A 14338-nucleotide genomic window follows, 5' to 3' on the forward strand; every position below is an offset into this window, starting at 1 on the left:
GGCACCCTTTGCTGAATCTACTTACAAGTGAATTTATAATTCACACAAGGTATCCAGGCATGGAAGCTAAGACATAAATCGTTTATTGACAAAGGGACCATTTGTCATTTAAAAATAATTATGTTTCTTTAAGCAGAGTGACAAATTCCATCTTCCCCAATTTACTTATTGAGCCTTACAGGCAATGTAAGTCCCAAGTTGTGTGTGTGTGTGTGTGTGTGTGTGTGTGAGAGAGAGAGAGAGAGAGAGAGAGAGAGAGAGAGAGAGAGAGAGAGAGAGAGAGAGAGAGAGAGAGAGAGAGAGGACCACAAGGAGATTCTATTTTCTCCCTGAAACTTTTATCTTAAGAACCCACGATCCCTAAGGGCAGACTGAAAAATGGGTGCGGTGCCCACACCTCCTCCAGTTGTCTCGCAGAGGAGGTATTCTCTACATGCTGCAAATCTGGTCAATATAATATTCACAAGGAACAACTAAACAGTGAACACTGACGTTAAACTACAGATTTTAACCTTTGGACACAAGTGTGAAACCCTTCCCTTCAAACTTGCAAAACCCACACAACAGAATGTGTGTGATTCTGATGCAAATGTAGACACTAGAGATGCAAAATGTGTGCTCCACAAGCAAACCATGCTTTACCGTTAATGCTCTTGCCAGCAGGATAATAACGTGTGGTGGAAACCCCAGTCTCAGATGCTTTTAAAGAGACTGGAGGCAAGTGTTCACTGCACAGGGCATCACCACCCATTAAGGATGTAGCCACCCGATTCAACCAGTAGATGGGGCACGTCCACATGCCAAGTGTCCCCACTCAACTCCCCTGATCAGGAAGAATAGGTCCCGGTTCCTCCTCCTTAGCTCCCAACCAGATGGTCAAAATGATACCAAAGAGGGAAAAGGAGGCCCTATCTCATCTCTAAAAGAGCCCTTTGATTATTTGCCTGACTCCTCTTTCACTTTTATTACAATATAAACAAAAGGGGTAGTGACTAGTGAGATGGGGGGCGGAGGGGAAGGGAGTTGGAGTTGGCCAGCTCAGAAGAAATGCACTGCCCACAGCACCTTGGATATAATCTGAAGAAGCTCATCAGTCGGCCAGTCACTTATTTTGGAGCAATATTTACTGAGTGCCTATCGTGCTGGTCCTGCACTGGGTAGGCTGCTGGGTCTACAATGGTGACTCACTCAGAAATGAGATGTGCTCCGTGGAGTTCATCATCTACAGCGGGATACAAACCCTGAAGAAATGCAAATGGTCATGCTATAAACCCTGACGAGGGCTAAAGAACAGGGAGCATTAGAGTGACTACGGGTAGGAGGTCAAAACTGAGTCAAGGCTGGGTGGTCAGGGAAGCCCTCTCTGAAGAAGCAATATGGACATGGCCTGAGGGCTGAAGACAAGGCAGCTTCCAAAAGGGGGTGTGGGAAGAACAGTTCTGGAAGGGGGATGCATTTGTGCAGAGCTCCAATGTGGAACATTCTTGACACACTCAAGGAACAAGGGAAACCAAGCCAGTCTGGGTGGGGTGGAGTGGGGTGGAGGGGCAAGTGGTGGTAGAGGAAGGAAGGTAAATGACACAACCAAAGGCATTTTTCTGACAGGGCAGCGGGTGGTCCCGGTTGTGATCATACTCATATACTACACACACACACACACACACACACACACACACACACACACACACACAATTATATAGTGCTTCATTTTCCAGGTGCTATTTTAAATCCCTTACATATATAAACTCCATCTACTTCTCAAAATAACCCTAAAAAGTAAGCACTATTACTAACATCCCCTCTTTAGAGATGAGGAAACAGAAGCACAGAGAGGTTAAGTGACTTGCCCACAGTCACACAGCTACTTCTGTGCCAGAGCCTAGATTGGAACCCAAGTCACCTGACTCCAAAGTGTATACTCTTAGCTTCTATACTCTAATGATTCTCAGAAGCATCATTTTATTGTGATATTTCTGTATGACTACATATATTTTGCTATGAGTATGATAAGACTGGGCTTTTTTTTTCCTTTTGTATTTTTGGGATTTTTTGGTTTTGGTGGCAGGGAGGACTGACATGGCCCCAATAAGAAATCTACAATTTGGCAATGAATATAAGGCCAGACAGACTTATCATATCCTGATAATCCAGCACAATTGTGTACCCCGACTCCTGCCAGATGCCAGCTTCCTCTCGAGTCTGGGTTCTGTACACAGGCTCCCCAAAGGGCTGTAAATCAGCGGCACTAGATATCTCCACAAAGTTTCAAACAGATGTTCACCCAGTGCTTACTCGCCCAGGCTCCAGATGGCTCCGGATTCTGGCTTCTTCCTCCCGCAGACCCTCAAATCACACTTCAGACATGTCAGTAAGGCAGGCTGAAGAAGGATGAAAGAAGTGGATCTAGCGGAGTTCTTTAAGAAGCCCCGTAGAACCCGGCGGTATTTCATGCATGCAGAGAAGGAGTCGTAACCTGAGGCAGCATAAATCACTGCCAGCCTTTACTACCTGGGTACGATCTTCCGAATGAAGTTGTCATAGGTGTTGCGGAAAAAGTTTCTGCGGCCAGTCAGCCTGGGTCTGTAACAATTTATTCCAACCTCTTCCATAGGCAACCAGTTGCAGAGAATTTTACTACACTGGCCTCATAGCAAGATGATTCCATACCTACCCATCCTCTCAAAAGGGAGAGGAGTAATGCTGAAAAATGTGTTCCACCAAAATGTTTAAAAAAACCCAAAAAATCCTTAAGAACATGTTTCAGCCCTACCGCAAAAACCAGGAAACAATTTTTTTTAATTCCATTCTTTCTCAGTCCAAGGAACAGGTTACATGCTTTGCTTTCTCCCCAAATTAAAAGTATCCCTGACGTTATCTAGTAATTGATGCACATGGGTGATGAGAAAGCCCAGAGGACGGTGCTGGGTTGCCAAGCCTTGCAGGTTTTCTTAGGGCCGTCTGTAGAGATTCCCTACTTTCCTCTCACTTCTCCAGAGACAAGGACTTTTCAGAAGACTAGAAGCTGGGGCTTCTTTTACAGATTTCATGCCTCTAGCATTAATTATTCATTTGCATAGAAGCTGGATTACCATGATGGAAGCCCAAACCAACATCTGAGAGCCAGCATGAGTGCCTGAGATGGGCTGGTCCACCCCATGCAAACCTTTGTGGAGTCTGTCGGAATCCCTTGTAAATTTCACTTCCTATTTATGTGACTTTTCATGGAGGCCAAGAGGCTCAAATCAAATCTCCCTCTATCCTCAAGCAGTGGTAAACACAAGCCTATCAGATCATTTTCCTTGCAGTGGTGTCTAGGCTTTGGGATTACGGAGCAAGAAAAACATCTAATGGGCTTACTCAGAAATGACTTCCTTCTGTCTTGTACTTTACGAAAACTTTTTTCATCCCTCTTGCACCCTAGGAGGATGAGTATTTCATACCCATTGTTCCCTATCTACCACATTCTACAGACAGAGAGAATTAAAGGTACGATTATTTACTTCTGACTGTCAAAACTCACAGCAAGGCTTACGAGGAACACGTATTCGAAATTCATCCTATCTAGAAATGACGCACTAATGGTATAAATCATGTAAATAACCAGGTGTCTGCACACACTGAATGTCTATAAATGCATTTGGGCTGACAAATGTTTACACTGGGTTATACGCTTTAATTTCCCTTCCGTGGCGGGGGATGAGGGGGTGGGCAATGTCACATTAATAAAGGAAGGGGTATTACTGGATTTCATTACATGGAAGTTTCCCTTCCTTATGTAAAACCCAAATGCACCAAAAGTTAAGTAATTTAAAATTGAAAGCTAAAAACACGTTATTTAAATATAAAATATACTTTTCATTTAAGCAGAGAGCCTAGGGTAAGGATGGTTGATTAAAAAACTGAGGCCCAGGAACGTTAAGCGATTACTCAAGGTCACACAGCCGGTGAGGTTCACATAACTGCTACCAGGTGCCCCTGCTTGCCCAGCTAGCCGACGGAACAGAACACTGACCAAATGGAGGGACTGCTATCAATCTTACTGCCCCTTAGAAATGCCCAGAAAATCAACTGAGCCCAGAGGTGGTCAGTGCTTGCTTGGTAAAGCCAACTTTCAGGTGTAAAGGGTAATTATTTATTCAAAACCCAGCTATCAATCAAAGTTGCATACACCCGTATTTTTATCCTTTTTGGGGGGTATTTCTCAATAGTACATGATTAGCCATTCTTGGAAATGATTCTGCGGGCTGGTAGGTTTTTGTGGGTCGGTAGATCTTTCTAAAACTATTTCTAGGCTGTATGAATCTTTGTCTGGGAATTTGTTTCCCTGGCCTTCCAAAACATGAATTGCATTTTTGTTTTGTCCACAGATAACTTTTTTTCTTACTACCCTTGGCAATGAAGCCTACTCTGAAAATACAAATGACCCTGAAAATGTCCCAAGGGCATTCAGTTTACTTTCCTTACCTCGAATCCACTCCTTCTTTTAAAAAGAAAGCTTGGGGAAATTTAGAGCCCAGAAAAATGGGTAGACAAAATGATGTTATTTAAAAGCAAAATCATTCCAGTGCCGTGCGTGTGTGTGTGTGTGTGTGTGTGTGTGTGTGTGTGTGTGTATGGTGGTGGTGGTAGAAGAGAGGAGGGAGAGTTGAAATGGGGGGGTGCTGGGTTGAGGGAAATGTCCATCTCCATGGGCAATTCAACTTGGGGCTCCATGAAGACAAACCAATTAGTATGGATTGTCAAGGTGTTTTGTATGAATTGGCTACCTGCCCATTATGAATTGGAATGGGATTAACTAGCTCATTCCAAACACTCCACCAAACAGCAAATGGTCATATGATAATGATTTCTAGCCACTAACACCCTGGCTGGATTGGAGACTTGGAGTTTTACCTGTAACAATCTTCAGAGAGACTCATTCCTTCAAACCTACCCACTTTCCCTAAACACGTTTTTCTTTTTTTTTTTTTCCCTCTCCTAGCTTTTATTTTTTAAAAAGCCCTCTTGCTAATTGGGAGGCTGTATGTTCTTCTGCACATAAACATACCTATTAACCAACCAACCCAGTAATAAGCAATTTGCATGCTCTACTATATAAATTTGTCAGTCCCCTCTACTCGTGGTCTTCAAAGCCCCATGGTGAAACACATGACCACCCACTTTGCAAGTCTAATTCCACCCGAGGTTCTAGAACCAGTCTACCTCTGAGAGAGAAGGCCTGAGCAGTTTGGATTCAAGATTCAGGGATTCAGCACATGACCGATGCCATTCGCCCTTTTAATTATTTGTCTCAACTTCTTATAACTGGACTTTTTCCCTTGTTCCAGACACCAAGTCCATACTTTATCTTCCCGGCGGAGGCACCTGGCTCCAAGGACTATCACTAGCCAATGGCATCTCTGCCCACACTCTTCTCCAGGCAAATGGGGCCCTAGACTACAGTGAACAGCCTCATGGAAAAGAGCCCAAGGTGGATTTCAGCCCGAACATACGTGGCATCTCTGGGTTCCAACATTGGGTAATTGTTGCATCCTTCCCTGCAGCCATTTCCCCTCTGGGGAGCTACCCACTCCCTTTGGCGTGGATGGGACTGATCCCCACTTGCAGCCTTAAGGCAGCATGTGATGTAAGTGTAAGCAGAGGAGCCCAGCGGGAATCACGGTAGTTCCCATGGTAGCGGGAACCAGTACAGCGGCAGCAGCTGGACTGACCATTGCTGCTGCAGGATTTGCAGGTCGTTATGCTTTGCAAGCCATGAAGCATTATGAAGCCTCAAGTAAAACAAGTTTTTCAAAGTCTACCAAAATCTGCCTTCAGTGGTGGCTATTACAGAGGTGGGTTTGAACCCAAAATGACAAAATGGGAAGCCGCATTAATACCAGGTGTAAGCCCTACTGCCAATAAGGGAAAAATAAGAGATGCTCATCGACGAATTATGCTTTTAAATCACCCAGACAAGGGAGGATCTCCTTATATAGCAGCCAAAATCAATGAAGATAAAGATTTACTAGAAGGTCAAGCTAAAAAATGAAGTAAATATATGATGAATTTTAAGTTCTTACTCATTGATGTATATGAGTACCAGCTTTTTATAATAAAATGCCTCAAAGCTACATATTTTAAAAATTAGCATAAGCTAAATCAAAGCCTAGGTATAAATTTGAGGATTTAAAATCGGATTATAGAATATTTGTAGGTTAATACTCAATAATTATGGATAAATGCGTGCCATTTGAAGTGTTGTTTATTACTCATTTGTCAAGTAATTTGGTACCTATTTCAAGACAAAGTGAACAAGATAGTCTCTTCCTGAAGGAATCCCCAATCTGATGGGAGACTGATTAACTGACAGTTAAAATACAGTGTGATAAATATGATGGAATTAGCACAGGCTGTTATAGTAGGGGCTCATCTCATTGGGACAGAAGGCTGTTCAAGGTACAGAGGATGCCCCCAGCTACTTAGAACCTTGAACTTAAAAGTGAATTTAGCCACAACTTACCTAAGAAATTGATCTAGGTATGTATTTATCACTTTGTCAGTGATAAATCTGAACTGTTTCAGATTCCATACATTAAAAACTATAACAGTATGATAAAAAAAAAAAGTGTAACACATCAGCACATTCCCCAGGCCACAGTTTTTTTACCTAAGGCCTGGGAACCACTTAAGCCAATATGGCTGCTTCCTCTGGCCACGTTCTTTTGATCAATGTGATAGTCTATGCGACGTAGGCAGTTAAAAACTATCTATCAAAAAAAAAAAAACAACAAAAAAACTATCTATCGCCCTCCACACATCCTCACTACCAAGTGGTACGTTACAATAAAAACATGTTTCAGGGCAAATTCTAGAGTCCTGCCAAAATCCTAGCCCAAGAAGCAGGGCCTGATACCGGGGTCAGACGGCATTAAAGCTCTGCCGACAGGTGTGCTCCACGCACCTGCACCTGCCCTGGGGCCCTCAAGACCTCCCCAGTGCCAAGTACCTGCCAGAAAAGCTCACTTTTTGCACAACTCTGTGTTCCCTGCTGCGTGAGTTCTGCCTGGCGGGCTGGACTTCTTGCCAGCACTCGCAGGCTCCCGCCCAGCGTCTACCCCCCTCCAGTGGGTAAGGCTTCCCTCCAGGCCCAGATCCTTCCGTCTGCTCCGTGAACCCTGGTTAACCCATCTGTGCCTGCTTCCACACCCAGAATGGGGAAGAACTTGAGGAAAGGAACGCGGTCTGCCAATCCACAGTGTTTGTATAGAAATGCGAATAGGTGAAGAAGCTGGGTCTTGCCCATAAACAGCAGTTTGTCTCTTCAACTCAGAGGATTGGAAGGATGAGCTATAAGCTCACCTCCAAGTCAGGGCTGGCTGAAGGGCGGTTCAGGTCCTGGAGTAGAGGATGTATATGGGGATATTCTGGTGTCAAATGTTTGATGGAGTCAATTCCCAGAAACTTTTGAAATCCTTCAAAACATATACCTCCCACTCGTAAACCATGCCTGGAAACTAAAATAAAACAAACTTAGTAAATTTCTTTTTTTTTTGTAATGGAAATATTGGCTCTTACTGAAGGGCAGCTTAGCAAGAACAAAGTCCATTTTCAAAATAACATTTCACTTTCTGGTATCTCGACCTCAGTGTTGAACATTAATACCAGTATATAGGTTTCTGATTTAAAAATAATCCTATTTGATTAAACTACATTTTAACGAATTCTGTTTGGAAAAGGAAGGTAGAGTTTAAATTATTTTGCCATAAAGATTCATTTTCCCTCACACTAAAAATACATATATATATATTTCTTTTTTTTTCTCCTTGAAATAAGGTTATGGTAGGTGAATAGTGCTTTTTTTTTTTTTTTTTTTTTTGCGGTACGTGGGCCTCTCACTGTTGTGGCCTCTCCCATTGCGGAGCACAGGCTCCGGACGCGCAGGCTCAGCGGCCATGGCTCACGGGCCCAGCCGCTCCGCGGCATGTGGGATCTTCTCAGACCAGGGCACGAACCTGTGTCCCCTGCATCGGCAGGCAGACTCTCAAGCACTGCGCCACCAGTGAAGCCCAAATAGTGCTTTTAATAATGTTGTTCTGAGAAAATCAAATCAAATATAATAATAATTTAGACTATGAACTAATTTTTTAAGATTTAGGAAAAAACCCATTTACCATGGGATATAAAGCAAGGAAATACTATCAAGTGATACTGCTACCCCTATTACAAGAAGCAATGGACCCCAAGCTTGAAACAGTACTAATTTCGAATGAGAATATCATTTCTTATCATTTCTGTACTTTTAAGACTTTGTCTTTTTAAAAAAAAAAAATACAGGTTTAGGACATGAAAAAACTTCGTTTAAAGATGACCCAACTATTCATAAGTTATTTCTGTGATGGTTCACTTTTCTTGACATGTAAGCAAAACTAAAAGGGAAGCAATTTGTTGTGATAATGCAACATATCTGTCAGATTCCAGGGTAAAATGGCATGCACAGTCTTATTAAAAATCCATCTTGGGGGCTTCCCTGGTGGCGCAGTGGCTGAGGGTTCCCCTGCCGATGCAGGGGACACGGGTTCGTGCCCCGGTCCGGGAAGATCCCACATGCCGCGGAGTGTCTGGGCCCGTGAGCCATGGCCACTGGGCCTGCGCGTCCAGAGCCTGTGCTCCGCAACGGGAGAGGCCACAACAGTGAGAGGCCCGCGTACAGAAAAAAAAAAAATCCATCTTGGGAAATTCCCTGGTAGTTCAGTGGTTAACACTTGGTGCTTTCACTGCCATGGGTCTGGGTTCGATCCCTGGTTGGGGAACTAAGATCCCACAAGCAGCTTGGCATGGCCAAAAAAAAAAAAAAAAAATCCATCTTGGACCCCTAATCTTCCCCTCTGATTTTCCAGGTGTCGCTCTTTTATTTGAACATCTGAGAACTGCTCCATTGGCGCATCTGCTCACATTCAACATTTGCTGTCAGTCTGTTCTTTGCAAGGGACTCTTCTAGGTATAGGAGACACAAAGGTGTCCTCTGGGAGCTGACAATCGATGTAACAAGCGGGCATCAAACAGAAAGAGGGAGGAGAGACCTAATACTGATATTTCCATCCTGAATACACTATTTGTTTCCAAATTCTAACACATTGCCCAATGGTCGACACCGGCTCCCAGAGAGTGGCTCCTGCCGACAATGAGTTCATGTAACTATGAACACATGGCTCACCCATAACCAACCTTTAACGACATTTATTCTCCTGTCCTGCAAGTTGCTCCAGAGTGGGCTGCCTCTTCCCACTGCAAGTGCTAGGAAATACACAAACCAAATTCACCATTCCACAAAGCAGCAATAGATCACTGAAAGCAGGGACAGTGTCATTCTCTTTTGTGAAGAGAAAAAGCATCCATCTTAGGACCCAGTGGGTCCACCATAAAAGCTTCATTAAAAAATGAACAGAGGGACAAAATGGAATCTACTCCAATGATCCAGTTAGAAACGTCACGTTAGTATTACGTGCAGTATTAACGGGAATGCTCACTGAGTTTCCATTCTACAAAAGGGTAAAGCAACGGAGGGAAAAAAAGGGAAAAGGACAAATATCGGCTGCTTTTGAATTCCAAGGCTTGAGCTCAAGCTCTGGCTTTTTTATGGTGTTTTCATAGGCACTGCCCGTGTCTTACGGAAGTATTTAGAAGTATTCCCTAATTTGATCTCCTTTAGTTGTAACTGGATTCCCATATGGTTTCCTGACATAATCAAGAAAGCATCAATTCCAATAGTGCTTTATTTTATAGTACAGTTATTTGAACAGACGACCACTTCTGAGTACGCCCCTATCACAATTAACTCCAAGGCAGGAATGTAGTACTACTGCTTTCTGTGTCAATGCATATGTTGGAATACTCTGGATAGGACAGGACTTTCCTTCAGAAAGCTCAGTAAGAAGCCCTCATCCTCAGGTCTGTGTGGGGCTTTTGCACAAATCTGTTTTGGATCAGTCCCTCAGAGATGTCTAAAATCTAATTAACCAATTAATTTGCAAATATATTCTAATTTATTCAAGGGAGATTTTCTTGGGTGTTAAATTATCTGACAGTGAACCATATGCAGGACACAAGAGCAGGACCTCCCTGAAATACCACAGGTTACCCCAATGCAAGAATGTCTATGCATACTCTGTCTGGTCCACACAAATTTCTATCCCCTAATGAGGAAATGAGTTGGCATTTCCTCCATCCTGATTAGTTTGTGGCCACTTTGGTGAAGCATTGCTAAATGCAATTGTGAGGCCAGAGGGGTGTCCTTCCACAGTCTCCACTGGGGTAGGGCTAGGGTGGGCATGGTTGCCTGGGGCTGAGAAATTGGAGAAAGAGGATAATATGGACAACGTGTCTATCTTAATCTGTTTTCCTGGGGTGGGTGAAGGGACGTTTAAGTTATAAGAAAAATACCCTCTGTCATACTGGGAATTACTAACTGTTGGTAATTTGCATGCAGAACTCTATTCTCTAGCAAAGCAGCCACAGCAGGTAACATGGTTTACTCAGACAATCAACTTGTAATTTACTGAACTTGTGGATTAAAAAAAAAAAAAAAAAAGATGTTCTTAATTGCTACCTTGTGACATTTTATTCAGCTCAATGACTGTATAGCTACAGATAAGAACTGAGAATAACACTATCAAATGTTACCAGGATTACCTAATTTACAAAATGAAGAGTATCTCGATGCACATATTGTTACCCAAAAATATGGAGTGTGGATTTTAATATGTTTACCATGAGATGTTTGGATAGCTGCTAATTGCGCAGCATTAAAAGAAAAGCTGGGTGGGTTTGTTGTTGTTTTTATTGGGATTTGATTCAAAAGATAATTATTTTTAATACTAGCAGTAAGGAAATGAAAGAAGTGGCAATATCATGCGACGCAGTCTGGTATCTAATTTATATACCAGAGATTCTTCTATGCACGCAGTTTCTAAGATCTCTAAAAACCTGCAAATCAAATAATGGGCAAAGAGAGAAAAACTAAAAGGAAATGTATGTCCAGTTTAGGGATCAGGAAGCCAAGATGGAATTTTATATAATAGATTCTGAATTTTCTACAAGAATTAGGGAGAAGTTAGAGGGAGGGCTTCAGAGTTCTGAGAAGAGACACTTCAGTTGGTGAGTTCAAAACAGTTCCCTACAAGAGTGATCTGTGAATGCAAAACTCTTTTGGAAGGGAAAACTATAATTTCCACTAAAATTGGGAGTTAAGGAACTGGAAAAAATAGCAAGCACAGTTAGGACCAATACTGATCTCTCTTCTCTCTCTCTCACTTGTAAGGAGAAAACTAACGGTATATTTACAGATGTGCCAATAGGATCAGAGTGATTCTTGCCACTCATACAGAGAACAGCTCATCAATATTCAAAAGAGATTCATTTGGTATTTCTGGTTTGCATATCTGGTTTGTTTCTTTGTTTAGCATGCCACCAAAACTTAACACACCTAGACTATCTTCCTTCACCCTGAAAGACAGGTAGCATGGCACATAGAAGGTTACAAGTGGCCTGGGAGAATTTCTCAGGTATCTCCTTTGCTTGAGACACCTTAATCCTCTTCACCCTTGTCAACCTCAACCTCAGCATTAATTTAAGTGTAAGTCAGTAGGTGAGTAAATTTGGATATAATGAGTCAGTCCAGCTTGTGAGAAATTCCTAAATTTTAAATAATTACTTCTTTTAAATAAGAAATGAGCAGAGAGGTACAAAATGGTTTTGATAGATTATTGAATAAGCATGATGTGAATGGATATATACTGTCGAGTTTGTTTGACAATTTCATTTTTCAATGCTGTTTCCACTACAGCCTTAAAAGGAGAACCCTATCCTTATTCCCCAATTATCCTGGGCAGTTAGCTAAATGAGCTCTCATATAGTCCCACCAACTGATCTGCTAACTTTCTTACTCATGTGTCCATAAAAATGTAAGCAGTTCTTCACTGACAACATGAACTTCAAAAAAGTCTCTCATCCCAAAAAGGGGACCCTCCTACACTGTTGGTGGAAATGTAAATTGGTGGAGCCACTATGGAAAACAGTATGAAGGTTCCTCAAAAAACTAAAAATAGAGCTACCATATGATCCAGCAATCCCACTCCTGGGCATATACCCGGAGAAAACTACAATTTGAAAAGATACATGGACCTCAATGTTCACAGCAGCACTATTTACAATAGCCAGGACATGAAAACAACCTAAATGTCCACTGACAGAAGAATGGATAAAGAAGATGTGGTACACGTATAAAACGGAGTATGACTCAGCCATAAAAAAGAATGAAATAATGCCATTTGCAACAACTTGGATGGACCTAGAGATTGTCATACTGAGTGAAGTAAGTCAGACAGACTTATTAATAATACAAATACAAATATCATATGATACCGCTTTTATGTAGAATCTAAAATATGACTTAAAGAACTTATCTAAAAAGAACTTATCTATCAAGGATGTGGAGAAAAGGGAAAATTTGTGCACTCTTCGTGGGAATGTTTATTGGTGCAGCCAGTATGGAGAACAGTATGGGGGTTCCTCAAAAAAAAAAAAAAAAAAAAGAACCTATCTATGAAACAGAAACAGACTCACAGACATAGAAAACAGGCTTGTGGTTGCCAAGGAGGAGGGCTGGACTGGGAGTTTGGGATTAGTAGATGCGAACTACTATATATAGAATGGGCAAACAACAAGGTCCTATTGTATAGCAGAGGGACCTATATGCAATATCCTGAAATAAACAATAATGGAACAGAAAAAAAAAAGGTCTCTCATCCAAATGGGTTCCAATACTGACGATCACAGAAACTAATAAATATCAATACATTCCTTCTCCATCGGTCCCGAGTGTCACATCACAGATTCAGGTGACTGCATATTAAAATTTACTTTACCCAGTTTTCAACATTGCTTTATTTCCTGAATTCCTTCTTTCCAATGGTCCAGTACAGATCTGACAGCAAGGTCAGCCAGCTGTTCTCTTTCCTACATATAGAAGCTACTAGAGGGAAAGATTTTTAAGCTGCAGCTTTGTGGAAAAAAGACTGTTAAGATGTTGGTCAGGTTTCTTAGGCATGAGATATCTGAAGACACTGTCAATAGGAATAGCTGTACTCTTCCCTATGCTTTGCTATTAAGGCTGGGAAGAATCAGCTGCCTCGGATGTTTAGCTAGGCTTAGGGAACAGAGGAGGAAGAAGCCTCAGTATCTGGCCCCTCCAGCCTCTCGCTTCTCAAGCAACAGCTGTGATTTCAGAGCCCTGATGGCTAATTCCACATGTATAACTGTTTTAGGCAATGCTCCAACTGTGTTCTAGTAACTTGCCAGGGTCATCCTTTTATTTGCTACATTTCCATGATGCTTAAGTGAGCAAAACAGTCAGTTGCCAAGTCCTGCCTTTAGGGGAGAGGAGTTGAAGGGAGCAGAAAAAAGGACAGGGAAGAATGTAATAGGACATTGAGAAAACACGGGATTCCAGAACCCGGGATTCCAGGATTCCTGCTCAACAAATGCCCTCTGGCCTTTCTTCCCACACAGAAGTGGGCAGTGGGCATGGGCTCTGCTACAGCAGGTTGAACCAGCCTTAAAGTCAAACCTCCCAGGCAGTGAGAAGGGCAACTGGCTTGTGTAAAAGATGTCAAAGACTGTAAGCACCTACCTGAAGCTTTCTTTAGAACAAAAACAATTAAATTCATGCAGTGAATATTCTGAGCACCTACTGGTGCCAGGCACTGTGCCGTCTCGGCCCACCAACAGAGAGGAATGATATTCCTGCCTTGTCCTAGAGGAGTTAAGAGTCCGACCATCTACCTGTTAATCAGACGGTAACAATAAAGGGTGATTAAGCACTATATGCCGGAAATGTGCTCAGGGCCCATCAGGTGCTTTGAAGGAGAAGCATCTAATTCATGGCAGTGGCGGGGGGCGGGGGGCCGGGGGGGGGGGAATGTCCGTATCCGGCGGAAGTGACACTTGAACTTTAAAAAATGATAGGATTATTGGGACAGAGGCAGGAAGAATATGCACATGCAGGGAGGCATGTGGAAGGAGAGTGCAAAAAGAGCACAAGAAAAGTGAGAACTCTGCAGCAGAAACAGGCAGAAGCAATGAGCAGTTTACCTCAGAAACATTCAAATTCATTTTAAGAGATTCTAGACCCTAGACCCCTAGGCTAGGGATGGATTCTTTAAAAATGCCCTACACAGATGGCACAATGGGAATTTTGAGAAATGCATTCCATTCCTTGTCTTGTTGCTAGAATTTAGATTGTTTGCCATTTTGTAACCAAGCAGGACCCTATGGGGCCTTCCCAGGACAGACCCTTCCC

At 42.5% G+C, this 14338-nt stretch overlaps 1 protein-coding gene and 1 pseudogene across 1 annotated transcript in view; one reads left to right on the top strand and one right to left on the bottom strand.

Moving 5' to 3' along the window:
- Positions 1–14338, bottom strand: part of EXT1 (exostosin glycosyltransferase 1) — a 291933-nt gene that overhangs the window by 61194 nt on the left and 216401 nt on the right. The gene's annotated exons all lie outside the window — the stretch shown is intronic.
- LOC132413228 (mitochondrial import inner membrane translocase subunit TIM14 pseudogene) lies at positions 5276–6630 on the top strand (annotated as a pseudogene).

The sequence above is a fragment of the Delphinus delphis genome, chromosome 17 (assembly GCF_949987515.2).
Source record: "Delphinus delphis chromosome 17, mDelDel1.2, whole genome shotgun sequence".
Taxonomy (NCBI): Eukaryota; Metazoa; Chordata; class Mammalia; order Artiodactyla; family Delphinidae; genus Delphinus; species Delphinus delphis.